Here is a 15,171-nt window from a genome sequence, read left to right on the forward strand (position 1 = left end):
AGGTGAGCTGGAATCTCCCTCTTTCTGATCATTGTCATTTACATCAAGGCTAGTATCAAAATCTTTGGAATGAAAGGTTTTTATAACCTGCAGAGGAACACCATATATAAAAAAAAACTAATGTTACTGCAGATGCTGGAATCTGAAACAAAAACAGGATGCTGGAAAACTCCGCAGGGCTGCCAGCATCTATCGGGGAAAACAGAGTTAACATTTCGAATCATAGACTCTGCTGGCAGCCTTGCTGAGTTTTTCCAGTGTCTTCCGTTCTTGTCTCTGCCAGAACTTGTTTTATTTTACTGTAAAAGGAAAGTTGGGCTGCCATTTTTATTGAGCTCTTTCCAAAATGTTAGCCAGTGCACTCTGTATTTTTAAAAAGTTATTTTTTTTTGTGCTCATTGAGACATGAAACATTGGCACCAGAGAATGGAACAGGTCTTTTATTTTCATTTCAAGTACTTGGTGTCTGCATTGTGCACTTCCAGTCGCATTGTTGAATTCTCACCACTTTGCCCTTAATATTACCATTCTGAATATTTCCATTCCTCCCACCAAACTTGTTTACAGGTGTAAGATTGACATTGAATTGACAATCAGTTTGGTTTGTGCTGTGGCTCACACTGCTCGGGCTTGGGCTGTGCTGACATGTTTATTTCATATTTTAGCATCCTTGCTTCTAACAGAATGTAACAATGCATCTGGATGAAAAAAGAGATTGAAAAGAGGACACATGTGCCCAGTGTAGTGTAGACCTTGAGCTTCAGGTAGACCCAATTTTCGAATGGCACTTTCTGCTGATGTGTTTGCACTTTTCATTAAGTCTCAGTGTACAATTTCTGTACATACATTTTTGAATTTTATGATATTTGGTTTCTGATGCTTAAAGGAGCACCAGAAGGATGCTTAAAGGAGCCATAGTCATAACTGCTTAGAATATAATTACTTACACTTGGAGATCTCAACTTTGATTTTCCTTCCTTTCACTTAAAAGTGTAAAACCCAACTCATAAGTCTGGCACACAATACCAGGAGTAAGATCAGTCTAGTGTTTAGAAAATTGTTTGGGAGATCAGAGATGTGAAATGTTGAAATAACCTCTACTCTGGTTCCACGCGAACGTACCTGATTTTGTGCGAACATCTCTTAATCTAGATGTTTTCAGTTCTGTCAACCGAAAGAGGCTGAAGTGCTCAATTAAGCACTGAGATCGAGATCGCCTTTCCTTGCATTCACCCATTTGCTGGATTTTTAAATGTTTTTGTTGGGTTATGTGTGTGCGTACATCAGGGATACAAGACCCCAATGTACTGTTGTCGTTGGGCAGATAAGTGCAAATTATAAATCTCCCTACCACATCCAGTACAGAGGGGAAAACATTTGATGAACTGCACGATCCTTCAAGAAGTTGCATTGACAGATTTTGGTGATATGTTTTGGGGGGAAAGTGCGATGGTTACTTCGGAATATCTTCCAAAACAGCCAACTCCTTTTGGCCGAGCAGTAATAGCTATTACTAAAAGTCTTTGACCTTCAGTCCGCCAATAATGAATACAAATATGGTGCAATTTCTGTGTAACTAAAGAAGCAGAAATTTGAACTTTTAAACTATTGTCATGCTTTCTGGAGTATTAACATACAGGGGGATCTGGGCATGCAAGTCCACAGTTCCCTAAAAGTGGCAACACTGGTGGCCAAGGTGATTAAGTAGGCAAATGGCATGCTTGCCTTCATCAGCCAGACTATTGAGTACAAGAGTTGGCAAATCATGTTGCAGCTATATAAAACCTTGTTTAGGCCACGTTTGGAGTATTGTGTGCAGTTCTGGTCACCACACTGCCAGAAGGAAATAGACGCTTTGGAGAGAGTGCAAAGAAGGTTCACCAGGATGTTGCCTGGACTCGAGGGCGTTGGCTTTCAGGAGAGGTAGAATAAACTAGGATTGTTTTCACTGGAAAGATGGAGGCTGAGGTCAGACCTGAAAGAGGTCTACAGAATTATGAGAGGCGTAGACAGGGTGGATAGTCAGGGTTTTTCCCAGGGTGGAAGTGTCAATTACACGGGGGGCACAGGTTCAAGGTGAGAGGGGGAAAGTTTAAGGGAGATGTGCAGGGGAAGTTTTTCACGCAGAGAGTGGTGGGTGCCTGGAACGCGCTGCCAGAGGAGGTGGTGGAAGCAGGCACATTAGCAACATTTAAGAGGCATCTGGATGGATACATGAACAGGGAGGAAATAGAGGGATATGGGCCGAGTAAGGGCAGAAGGTTATTTTTAGTTTAGGGCATCTTGATCGGAACGTGCTTGGAGGGCCGAAGGGCCTGTTCTTGTGCTGCACTTTGTTCTTTGTTATATGAATTGGTGCCATTAAATCCCGATGTAAACAAAGAAATGTCAACAGAGATCTTGCGCCAAACATGCCTGGTTATTACAAATGTCAATACAAAGATGCAGTGTTTTATTTGAACTTAATTATTTTTTAGTATTGGCACTTTGTGCTGCAAGATGTAATTAAATCAATCAACTATACTTCACATTAATGTGTTAAATTATTTACTGAGGTTTCAAACACACTATACCTTGAATAATTAAAATGTTTCATTTGGGAATGTCTAGCTAAATTTTCTCTTAGCCTAATGCAGTATTTTAAGTTATCACAATTTCATGTCCCGATCTCTTTTTTAGACACTTGTATGACAAGTGCAAAGCAATCTCTTGAATTTATGTTCAAGTATTTTCAGGTGTTGCAGTTTTTTGTGCAACTTGTTTATGTACTAGACTACTGTGGTGCCATAGGGACTAAATTATGTTGCCAAGAATACTATTTCCAATTCCAATCTTGAAATGAACGTCTCAGGTGGAGGGATCTTATTCCAGAATAGGAAGAGTTACAAAACCATTGCTGTTGATGCAAAGCTAAGCAGTCTTATCTCACACACTAAGCTGAAGATTTCCAATAAGTTTCTGCAAGTTTAGATGCATAACCATTTTGCCTAGTCTTAAACTTTGTGCTATGCTGTCACATTATTTTCTGTCTGACAATTGATATCCTGGAATGGACAACCCTATTTGTGAATTTTTATATCATGGGTTACATTTTAATATTCCTAAAAGGATACTAAGCCTAACACAACTCCCTTCTTCAAACAGTATTGATGAAGTCCCACATTTTTATCCTTGTTATGCTTTTGCTTTTTTTATTCATTCATGGGACATGGGCATCGCTGGCTGGCCAACATTTATTGCCCATCCCTAGATGCCAGAGGGCAGTTGAGAGTCAGCCACATTGCTGTGGCTCTGGAGTCACATGTAGACCAGACCGGGTAAGGACACCAGATTTCCTTCCCTAAAGGGCATTCGTGAACCAGCTGGGTTTTTCCGACAATTGACAATGGTTTCATGATCATCAGTAGATTCTTAATACCAGATATTTTTATTCAAGTTCCACCATCTGCCATGGTGGGATTCGAACCTGGGTCCCCAGAACATTAGCTGAGTTTCTGGATTAAGAGTGTAGCGAAAATGCCACTAGACCATTGTCTTACTTTAACAAGTGAGAAAGAAGCAGGAACCAACAGTAAAGCGCGCAATGATCAGAAACATGTGCACACTGCTCATCTTGTTATTTTACCAACTAACCTGCAAAAAAGGTTAAAGTAATTTACCTATACAATGTGTGGGTGAGATCACATGTCCAATAATGGTCTATTACTTTTTTAATTTACTAATTAAAAAGCCAATTAGACATATTTGGATTCTCAATAAGCCACATGAGGCGAGTTGCTAACTAATTGGATAGTACTGATATGTAAGGAGTGGTCTGGTCTATATTTAGTCTATACGTTTGCTGAACAATACCATATAACAAGCCAATATCTTAAGGATTACACAAATAGTCACAGCGAAAGTGCTGTCTGCATTTGAAACTGACAAGTACATATTTATAAGGTTTGAGCAAGAAATTTGTCTTTGATGTCTTGCATTAATTTAGTTCTGTTACTGGTTTTTTGTGTAACTGCATTCTGTTTTAGATGTGATGTACTACATTCACCTTTTTAATAATGTGAAGTGAATAATGGGTGTGCTGCTAATATCGGTTTTGCGATATAAATAGAAATGAATGTGTAACGTTCTTGCATCTGTGGAGCTTTCAATCACCTATTTACCCTATGTAGCTGTGCAACAGCCTTTAAAGGTGAAGACTGTTTATACCCTGTCCTCATTACAACTAAAATGCAAAATCCCCAAGATAATTGAAGCACCTACCATCCAGACTAATGCAATTCCCAGCTGTGGATAACTAAGGAGCGACCTCCTGATGTTTTTAAATTGGTTGTTGAAACTTAGCACATCTCCGACTCCCTAATTACATGATGAATAGCATTTTTTGTTTAAAATGCTATATACGTATGGTCCAACAAATGTGTATTTATTGATGAATGAAGTGAATTTTAACAGATTTTAAATTGTGAATTTGAAACCCCCATGATATTTGCTGAGATAATATACTTCTATCATAACCAGGTAACGACCTACACTGCTTCACTGGGCAGTATTTGGACAAAATTGTAAAGAATTGTCATTTGAAAATGAATACAGATTAATTTGGAAATATAGTACTGCCTGGTGATCACTTGCATATATTTATTTTATTGACTAATAGCTTGCATCTAAAAAGCGCCCATTTCACTGTCGACAATTCACTCACCTCCGGAAAACAGCAAATGTTGGCAAGTTTTTTTTTCATATTTTGTGTTTACAAATTTGCACACATCACACTTGGGACACCTTGAATATCTTGTTGCTGTTCATCCCACTGAAAAATCCCGAATTCTGTTCTCTTGACACTTACACATCTGAGAGAAAACCAAGCATTGTGAATGTGTGCATATTCCATTTGCGCTAATTTAATTGGAGAAAAAACATAATGTGATGTCTCTCTGCTGCTCTTTCACCTGAAGTACCAAGGAATTCTGCTACATATACTTAAGCAAAATACAAATTTCCTGATAAAACATAGGCCAGTGGTCCATTTAAAGGTTTGGTTAAACAATGCTTTGGCTCCTCCGCTTTCGTGCTGTGTTTCTGAACCCATGCTGATGCCAAAAGCTGTACGCTTTAATGTAAATGTTACAATATTAAAATGAAGTGCTGCTTCAGACTTTGCACCCACACGCATTAAAATCATAGAATGGTTAAAGCCCAGAAGGAGGCATTAGGCCCATCAGTCCACGTCGCTTCTGCAAGAACAATGCAGTTAGTCCCACTACTCTGCCCTTTCTCTGTAACTGAACATTTTTATCTTTAGGTACTTGTTAATTCTCTTTTGAGAAGTCACAATGAATGTGTCTCAACCTCCCTCTCAGGAATTGCATTCTAGATTCTAACAATTGCTCTTTAAAACAAAGGTTTCCTCGTTGCCTTTGGCAAAATAAAAAATCACCTTGAATCTGTGTCCTATAGAATCGTAGAATTGTTATTAAATAGAAGTCTATTTGTCCTGTGGTGTCTGTGCTGTCTCTCTTGCAAGAGCAATGTATCTAGTCCCACTCTCCTGACTTTTCCCCATAGCCCTGCAAAGTTTCCATTTTCAAATAATGATACAAGTCTCTTTAGATAATTACGATTGAATCTGCCTCCACTATACTCTCAGGCAATGAATTCTAGATCCTGATAATTCAGCACATAAAGAATTTTTTCCTCAGGATGCCATTGCATCTGCCAATCACCTTAACTGGGTTTCCTCTGGTTTTCAATCATTCCACCAATGTATAGCTTGCAAGAAACAATACTTTTCCACCGTGTCCAAATACATGTGACAATAATCAATTCAGTTCAATGCGAACAGCTTCTCCCTATCCACTTTCCAGACACATCATAATTTTGAATATCTCAATCAAATTTCCACTCAACCTATTGGTAGGTTTGATGGGCCAAATGGCCTCTTGTACCGTAGGGATTCTATTCTACTCTTCTCCAAGGAGAGCTTCCTCATCTTTTGTACTCATGTCTCTACTTATTAAGACCAGCGTACTGTATGCTTTATTAACCACTCTCAACCTGCCCTGCTACCTTCAATGATTGTGCACATGTATACCTGTTCCTGCACCCTCTTTAGCATGTACCTTTTAATTTATATTGTCTCCTCATTCTTCCTACCAAAATGAATCACCTCACACTTCTCTACATTAAATTTCATCTGCCATGTGTCCACCCATTCAACCAACATGTCTGAAGTTTACTACTTTCCTCCTCACAATTCATGGCACTTGCAGGTTTTGTGTTGTCTGCAAATGTAGTTGTTCCCTGTACACCAAAACCTAGGTGATTAATATTTAAGGTCCTAACACCAACCCTGGGGAAGCCCACCATAAACCTTTCTCCTGTCCCAAAAACAACTGTTCACCACGACTGTTTTCTATCACACGACCAATTTTGTAGCCTTGTTGCTGTTGTCCCTTTTATTCCGTGTGCTCTAATTTTGCTCACGAGTGTGTTGTGCAGCATTTTATTGAATACTTTTTGGAAATCCACATCAACCACATTCCCTTCATTTGTCCTTTCTGTTACCTCATCATAAAACTCAAGCAAGTTAGTTAAACATGATTTGCCTTTCACCCAAATTTGCCCAGGGGGCTGTTAATTTTGTTCATTTTTAAAAGCTTCACCGACACCAAGGTTAAACTGACAAGGCTGTAGTTGCTGGGCTTATCCTAACAGCCTTCTTTAAGCAGGGTTTAAAATTAGGAAATCTCCAGTCCTCTAGGACCATCCCTCCACCTAAGGATGATTGGTAAATTATGATCAGTGCATTCACAATTTCTGTGCCTATTTAACTCCGTATCCCTGAATGCATTTCATCCAGTCCTGATGACTTTTAGGTACAGCCAGAGCATCGAACATCTCCTTCTTATCAATTTTTAACCCATCAAATCTCTCAAATACCTCCCATTTCACCGTGACTTGAGCAGCAACTTCTTTCTAGGTAAAGGCAAAGCGTTCATTTAGTACCTCAGTCATGCCCTATGTCTCACTACTTAAATCCCTTTTTGGTCCCTAATCTGTTCTGCTCCACAACCTTTTTACCATTTATCTGCAGAGAGAAGACTTTTGGAAATCAATTGTTAGGTTAGCTCACATCTTCATCATTGCCAAAACATCTTCTGAATTTAAACCTTGCCCCAACAGCACTAGAAAACCATCCTATGAGAATGGTGCTCCTGTCCCTGTTGAGATCTGGTCTGTACACATCCCTGCTCCCTCAGAACCGGTCCCAGTGTCCCAGGAATCTTCAGCTCATTCTCCTGCACCATCTCTCCCGCTGTACATTCATCCCACTTCGGAGTCAGTTGGCTGGACAGCTGGTTAGTGATGCAGAGCGACACCAACAACATGGGTTCAATTCGCTAAGGTTATTCATGAAGGCCCCGCCTTCTCAACCTTGCTCCTTGCCTGAGATATGCTGATCCTCAGTCAGCTCTACCCCTCACAGGGAAGAACAGCCTATGGTCATCTTTGACTATGAACAACCTTACCTTTCTAGTTCTATACTCACTACCACGTGGCACGGAGTGTAATCTGGAGATTGCTACCTTTGAGGTCCTTTTATAGTTTCTTCCCTACCTCCCTAAAATCTGCTTGCAGATCTTCAACCCTGTTTCAACCCTTGTCATTGGTTACTCATATGGCAGGACATCTGGTTTTACACCCTTCCCCATCAGTGTTCTGAGTGACATCTTTAACCCTGGCACCAGGGAGGTAATATCCCATCCTGGATTCACCACCACATAGACACTTGTCTGTTCCCCTAACTGTGTAGGGGAATGCTGTGTACAGTTCTAGTCACCCTATTATAGAAAAGATGTTAAACTCGAAACAGTGCAGAAAAGATTTACTAGGATGCCACCGGGACTTGATGGTTTGAGTTATAAGGAGAGGCTGGATAGACTGGGACTTTTTCCCTGGAGCGTAGGAGGCTGAGGGGTGACCTTATAGAGGTCTATAGAATAATGAGGGGCATAGACAAGGTCAAGTTAAGTCATAGATAAGATAATAGTTAACATCTTTTCCCAAAGGTAGGGGAGTCTAAAACTAGAGGGCATAGGTTTAAGGCGAGAGGGGAGAGATACAAAACTGTCCAGAGTGGTAACTTTTTTCACTGAGGGTGGTGAGTGTCTGGGACGAGCTGCCAGAGGCAGCAGTAGAGGCGGGCACAATTTTGTCTTTTAAAAAACATTTAGACAGTTACATGGGTACGATGGGTGTAGAGAGAGATGGATCAAATGTGGGCCATTGGGACTAGCTTAGTGATAATAATTGGGCGGTATGGACAAGTTGGACGAAGGCCCTCTTTCCATGCTGAAAACCTCTATGACTCTAACTGTAACATCCCCTATCATTATTGCTTTCCTATTCCTCCTCTGGCTCCCACTTACACCTTAGCCACCCATGCTGCTGTGGAATTGGCCTTGATTGCATGCCCTAAAGGAACCATCATCCTCACCAGTATTCAGAACTGAATATAGTACCTGCTGGAAAACGAGGTGTACTCAGGAGGCTTCTTTACAACCTGTCTAGTCTTTCATGGTTGCCTAGTGGGCATCCATTCCCTTTCTGATGCATCTGGCGGGGGGGGGGGGGGGAGTGTGACCAAATCCAGGAGCATGCTATCCATGTACCTCTCAGCCTTGTGTGTGTGTGTACTGCAGTAACATCAGTTGTTCTTCAAACTTTGAAACACAGAGCTTAAGCTCTTCCATCTGATAACGCACATGTAATTGTCCAGTCATGAAAAGAGTCCTGGAGTTCCCACATGGTACAGGATGTGCACTCCATGGGACTGAAATATCCTGGCATGCCTCTATTTATTAGACTAACTGAAGTCTGTGGTTATTTCTGTTAAATTATAATGTAGAATTTTAACAATATATCTAGTTTATTAACTTAATAAAGTAAGTTACAGATTTATAGCCCTGAATGTGATACGCCTCCCTAGCTTTAAGAAAAATAATAAAGCTGCAAAACTCACCAACCAATCATCTGGCCGCTGTCTTGTAAAAATTCCTCTCTTTTATTGTTGAGTTACGATTTGGTTTTGAATCCTCAGTGCTGTGGTTGCTGCTGCCGTCATTCTGTTAATATTTTCAGTCCTTCTCCACAGTTGTTCCACTGAGACTTGTACATGTTTTTATCTTCAATCCTCTTCCACCATTGTATAATTGGATCAAATGTATTATACCAACTCATTCAGGAAGCCGAACTTTGGTTAGTTTAAAGATCGCGTTACATTTTCTTTTGCAAAAAGCAGACAACATTAATAATGTAAATTAAAACCAAATGAACAGGGTCTCCACTCTAAAACCTTGTCCTCAAAAGATGGATAGGGCTCATTCGCACCCCATTGTTTGTCTGATCCCATCAACCTAGAGGACAGTCCACACATTCCACCTCCCCCCCCCCCCCCGCCCAACCACCCACCCCGGGACGGTGCGGTGGTATAGTGGTTAGCACTGCTGCCTCACAGCGCCAGAGACCCAGGCTTGGGTGACTGTGTGGAGTCTGCACGTTCTCCCTGTGTCTGTGTGGGTTCCTCCAGGTACTCCAGTTTCCTCCCACAGTCCAAAAGACGTGCTGGTTAGGTGCATTGGCCATGCTATATTCTCCTTCAGTGTACCCGAAAAGGCGCGGGAGTGTGGCAACTGGGGGACTTTCACAGTAACTTCATCGCTGTGTTAATGTAAGACTACTTGTGACACCAATAATAACTAATAATAATAAACATTCCTGGTGATTCTTCTTGTCCAGTAGCCCCCACCCCAACTTTTCCAGTCAGAGCTCACGTCTCAAATGAACTTAAATTGAAAGTGGGGGCATATTCAGGCTGTCCCACCAAGGTCAAATTCAACTCTTATCATTAGCCAGTCAACAAATTTTACTTCCTCAAGCACAATCTGTAGACTGACCTCTTCCTTCAAAGCACAATAAAAATTCAGTTACATTTGTCTTGGCAGCCCCCCAACGTATCAAGTACTATAAAACTCAAGAAAACAGGCTGAGTCATATGTTCATTTATATTAATTCTAATTCTTCATTTGCTTCACAACTTCTAAAGTTAATAACAATCTGTACAAAGTCATTTAACGTGTTCCGAGGTTGTGAAAGTGAACATTATATTTCTGCACAATAAGAATAATCCAAACTTTTGAAATAGGAAACTTGGAAAGCTGTGATGGCAGCCTGAATTTAAACTATTACATATTTCATGGTTAGACACGTGGATTGTGTTTTACATAATAGAAGTAATTGTTCTGTGTTTCTGCAGAAGTACATTAATATTATTAGTTTCAATGCTATCTCTGCTCGGATTGCCCACAACACAAGTTAGTCCAGAGAAATTACACACATTAAATAATAGGATGGCCTTCTCCCATTGACATCCATTTTTAACAGGTTCTTCCTACACCTCTGAAAGTACTGATTCACATTTGGAAATTTTCCACAGGAACTAGCAGTTCTCCACTACCCTTTTCCTAATGGAATATGAGTGTCACCAGCTAGATCAGCATTCATTCCTAATACCTAATTGCCTTGAGAAGGTGGTGGTGTGCCACCTACTTGAGCCACTGCAGTCCATGCGGTGTAGGTACACTCATAGAGCTGTCAGGAAGGGAATTCCAGGATTCTGACCTAGCCGCAGTGAAGGAATGCTTATATCATTCCACATCAGGATGATGTGTGGCTTGCAGGTGGTGGCGTTCCTATGCATCTGCTGCCCTTGTCCTTTTAGATGGTAGAGGTCATATGTGTGGAAAGTGCTATCAAAGGAGTGTTGGCAAGTTGCGGCGGTCCATTTTATATATCATGGAATCATGGTATTCTGACAGTGCAGGAGGAGGCCATTTGGCCCATTGAACTTGCACCAACAACAATCCCACCCTGGCCCTGTCCCCATAACCTCACCTATTTACCCTGCTAATCCCGTAACACTGAAGGGCAATTTAGCATAGCCAACCAACATAACCTGCACATCTTTGGACTGTGGGAGGAAACCAGAACACACGAAGGAAATCCACACAGACATGGGGAGAACGTGCAAACTCCACACAGACAGTGACCCAAGGCCGGAATTGAACCTGGGTCTCTGGCTCTGTGATGCATCAGTGCTAACCATTGTGCCACTGCACAATGAAGGGAGTAAATGTTTAAGTTGGCGGAAGGAGTGTCAACGAAACAAGCTGCTTTGTTCTGGACCTACCCAAGTGATCATTCGTCATGACTTAGATTATGTAGTGTGTCTGTAGGCCACCGAACCTTGACAGCATTACTGTGATTTAGCCCATTGTTCTTCACATTCATGGACATATACTACGCACATTCCATGAGTGGTAACTTGATAGCAGGAGCTCTTTCTTTCTTTCTCTTCCACCCACCCTGTCAAAGATCAATTGTAGCCGCATCAGCTAACACAAAACTTGGCAGAAGGGTTCAGACCCGAGATTTTCCAGGTCTGCATGGGATGACTATCAGACTGGGTGGTGCACATCTGGACATATTCGAAGGATTAGAATCTGGTCAGGAGCCTTGCCTGTTGGGTGTGCAGTTTGGAACTTTGACTGTGTACTGCCCACATTTTTTTAATCAATAAAATAGTCAGACGTGTATGCTCAGAATTCCACTCTCTGCCGACTGCAGGTAAAACTCCCTGCTGAGATTGCAAACTCATAACATTACCTCAGACTTGTCAAATCACAGGTGCTCTAGTTAGCTGCACTAGATTCATAGAATCCCTACAGTGCAGAAGGAGGCCACTTGGCCCATCGAACCTGCACTGACAATGATCCCACCCAGGCCCGATCACCATAATCCCACGTATTTACCCAGCTACTCCCCCCTAACACTAAGAAGCAATTTAGTATGGCCAATCCACCTAACCTGCACATCTTTGGACTGTGGAAGGAAACTGGAGCACCTGGAGGAAAACCCACACAGGCACAGGGAGAATGTGCAAACTCCACGCTAACAATGACCGGAGGCTAGAATTGAACCCGGGTTCTGGCACTGTGAGGCAGCAGTGTTAACCACCATGCCACTGTGCTACCCGTTCTTGAAGATTATTCAGTCAGGCACCTTGGAACTATTCATCCTCCAGGGGGACTAGCAGATTAAATATGTGTGGCTGCAGGGATAGGGGCAGAATGGGATTGTGGTCAGTGCAGATTCGATGGGCCGAATAACCGCCTTCTGCGCTGTAGGGATTCAATAATTCCATGATTTGAAAGTTGAGTTAAGAGAAATCAAAAATGGGAGACCAGAGGACATTTCACAAGCACTGATTTTGTATGCTTCAGTTATTTTCTCTTTGACCTGTGTTAATGAATATTCTATATTATCGAAGTCCATTGCGCCACAAGCTAAATCTACCCCAACTGTGCCATGGGCAAAACTGAAGATTCATAGTTTTTAGTGATTTAGTACGAGAATGTACACTCTCATACTAAACTATAGCATACGAAATATGTATACTTGAAAAGATTTTTGTTCCTTTTATCATTTTGGGAAACTGGAAGGCCAGTATATTTAATAATCTTTCATTTTGTAGAATTTCCAGCAGAGAACGTCAGTCTAATCATTAGGTGTGTGTTGCATATGCTGTTGATAATGATGTGTATCATGTTCACAAACTAATTTATTTATAACAGGTTGGCAAAAATAGCAATGAATGGTTCACGGGTCATTAAACCTGACTGGAATAAAGTTGTTTACACATGCTGCTGCTGAGTGCCGGTTCTGTCAGGCCCATCTTTACATAATGTGACATTGAGAGTACAGATGTCACATTTGTCTTCTGTAAGATATTTTTTTAAGTACTATCCATCCAGATAATGTCCCCTCCTGTGAATATTTTCTGCACTGAATGTTTCTGCCATACGCATTACTTGGAAAGTTAGGCAGCATCTGTGAGAAAGTCGGTCAGTCGCATTTCAGATGCAAGCCCCCTCCTTAGCACTGGACAATGTTGCAACATTTCAACAATTAGAAGAACGACAAGCGAAAGAAAGGGAAAAAGAACACACGTCGGAAAAGAAATCAAGTGATCCGCGTGTGTTTGAACAGAGAACAGGAGGTGATTGAACAGCAGAGTGATATTAGTAGATAGAATTAGACATAATTAAAGAAATAAAAGACATCTGAGACACAATGTGTGAATAGCTGAGGAGCAGGAAGAGAACAATTAAAGCTGGCAAGCAGAATGACTCCTGCGTACAGGGAGTCTGGTGTGAACCATCAAGGACAGATCAAATTTAGTTCAGCAAAATGAAATATTCCCAGTACAGGAGCAGCAAGTTACGCCCTCAGAAGCAGACGAGGTGTTAGATTCGAGTGAGCCCAAAAGAGAATGCAATCTCAGTAGAAATGAACAGCAAAGATGGAGGTCACAGGTAAAACTCAGAGCCAGCAGTGAAATGAATGCACCGTCCCCTCTCAATTCTGTGCATGTCTCCTGAAATTCCCTGCACCTGCCAAGATGGCACTGGAGCGGGACGACTTCTTGCGAGCTGTGCCCAGCATACCCTCTAATTCTATCTTTTACTCTTGTTCTATGCTTTTAAAACTCTACTCTAACTTTTTTAAACTCTGTAACAATGCTTCAATTCAATCTCTTACAGATTTGGTGATCTTTTGCTACACCATAGCTTTGACTGTAACACTACATTCTGCACCCACTCCTTTCCTTCTCTATGAACGGTATGCTTTGTCCGTATAGCGCGCGAGAAGCAATAGTTTCACTGTATGCTAATACATGCGACACTAATAAATCAAATCAAAATCAAATTAAAAGTTTTTATTCCTGAAATTGCCTGCATGAATGCCTCACATCTCTGAAAGAACCTGAATCAGAATTATAAATGGCTTTCTCTGTGACCTTGATCATGGTGTAACATCTTTCTTTGACCTCTCTGCAGCCTTCAGTACAGTTAATTACCGAATCCTCTCTGATGACATTCCTCTGCTGTTTAGCTCTGCAGGGTTGTCCTTGCTTGTCTTAACTCTTATCCTTTCATTGGCCCCTCCACTACCTCATCTGCACATTGCACATTGGCAATCTCACCTGCAGATGTTGGATCAGTTCCCATGTGATATCCAGCTCTGATCTTCCACCACATCTCTTGTTCCTGTGCATTCACATGATTATTTGGCATCCAATCTTGGTTGAAAATCAACTAACCTTCAGCTAAACACTGGGAAAGTCATAGCCCTCACTGCCAGTCCCTGCTTTAAACTCTCCGAACCTGGCCACTGTCTCATTTTGTGCTGCGCAGGGTTTGTGTGGTCTTTCCGTTCATTGGGCACCAGGATGCACCTTCCTTACCCTCTGCCTCATTTTCTTTCCGCCACCCTCTCCTGCTATTTCATCTTTAAAATGGTGAGCAAAGGAATGTCTATTAGACACTTCAACGCACCAGCCTGCTCTCCTGTCCACATGTCCGTCCTTAGCCTTTTACAATGTTCCAGCGAACCCCAACTGAAAGAACAGCACCTCATCTTCCGATTGGGCACTTTAAGGCCTTCTGGACTCAACATTGAGTTCAACAATTTCGGAGGATGAACTCTCCCCTCCACCTTCACTCCATTTCCATTTATTTTATTCCATTTCATTTCATCTCATTCATCCATTTTATCAGCCTTCTTTTTCACTTCTGATTTTCCACTTCTCCATTCCAACTCTCCTTCTTTCCACACCCTTCCTCACCTTCAGTGCAACTGCCACATTTTTCAGGCAGTCCTTTAGCAATCTGTATCTCTGTTCTGCCATTCTTGCATTCCGATCACTTAATGGACACTCTTAGCACCTTCTCAGCCTTCTGTATCCTCATTTACATTTCCTTCGTCCAATCCCACACCCCCTCCACCCCCAACCCAATAGTATAAATCTCTGTTGATTCTCTTTGCTCTTAGCTCTGATGAAGGATCATCTAGACTCAAAACGTTGGCTCCATTCTCTCCCCACAGATGCTGTCAGATCTGCTGAGATTTTCCAGCATTTTCTGTTTTTGGTGTGTTGAATGCCTATTAGAAATCCTATGCCTGGTCCTCAGAACAGTTCACTGGTGGTTGTGGCAAAAAAATATCCAGATGATTCACCTAAACAGGCAAGGTTAGTGCTGCCTGGGAGTT

The sequence above is a fragment of the Mustelus asterias genome, chromosome 13, assembly GCF_964213995.1.
Source record: "Mustelus asterias chromosome 13, sMusAst1.hap1.1, whole genome shotgun sequence".
Lineage (NCBI taxonomy): Eukaryota > Metazoa > Chordata > Chondrichthyes > Carcharhiniformes > Triakidae > Mustelus > Mustelus asterias.